This window comes from Arachis ipaensis, chromosome B05 (assembly GCF_000816755.2).
Source record: "Arachis ipaensis cultivar K30076 chromosome B05, Araip1.1, whole genome shotgun sequence".
Taxonomy (NCBI): Eukaryota; Viridiplantae; Streptophyta; class Magnoliopsida; order Fabales; family Fabaceae; genus Arachis; species Arachis ipaensis.
Genome location: NC_029789.2, coordinates 101,767,836 through 101,768,470, shown reverse-complemented (window position 1 = coordinate 101,768,470; position 635 = coordinate 101,767,836). Strand labels below are relative to the sequence as shown.

The 635-nt window shown below is 33.5% G+C and overlaps 1 long non-coding RNA gene across 2 annotated transcripts in view; it reads right to left on the bottom strand.

Moving 5' to 3' along the window:
* The window catches only part of LOC110262936, a 956-nt gene continuing 692 nt past the window's right edge, over window positions 372–635 (bottom strand). For both annotated transcript variants that reach the window (XR_002347950.1, XR_002347949.1), the window contains 2 exons: window positions 484–552; window positions 372–408 (listed from right to left, as the gene is read on the bottom strand). This is a non-coding gene — a long non-coding RNA (uncharacterized LOC110262936). The remainder of the gene's footprint in view (window positions 409–483; window positions 553–635) is intronic.

Sequence of the window (635 nt, the reverse complement as noted above, 5' to 3'; positions counted from 1 at the left end):
AAGAACAAAAGTAACGGTTAGTTGAAAGAGAAATTACATGCTCTCTGTCGGCCTGTTCACACTACTTTGTTCTGTGTGTCCTTGAGAGGAAGGATCATCACTTCCCAAGTTGACGTCCGGTATTCTAAACAGATTTCATGTTATTAAGACAAAATATGATACAAGTAAATCATGATAACAATATTTTATTAAATAATGCTTCTTACGTTTCAGAGGAGACATAGTGACCTTCTGTCGATCGCAGGTCAGCTTCCTTCTCCCTGCGAAACAAGAAACAATTATTAGCAAAGAAAACACACTAAAATCTAAAATATACACCCCAACAAGACATACCCCTCTGCAGCAGATTTTTCATTGTTTTCCCTTAATAATTCATCTAGATCTTCACTTCCTATTTCATATCTGTCACTACATTCATAAAAGAAGATGTTAACAAAAATAATTATGATGATAGACGGTAATATAGCTTACGAAGTACTGTACCCATCATAGAATTGATCTTCTTCAGGAGATGAATGCTCAACAACAACCTTTTTCTTTTTGGATTGTGTTCTGGGTGGAAAAAACAAGTATGAATCAGAAATAAAAAATTAATTTTATCACAGAATATTATCCAAAGAAGTGCTTACTTTTTT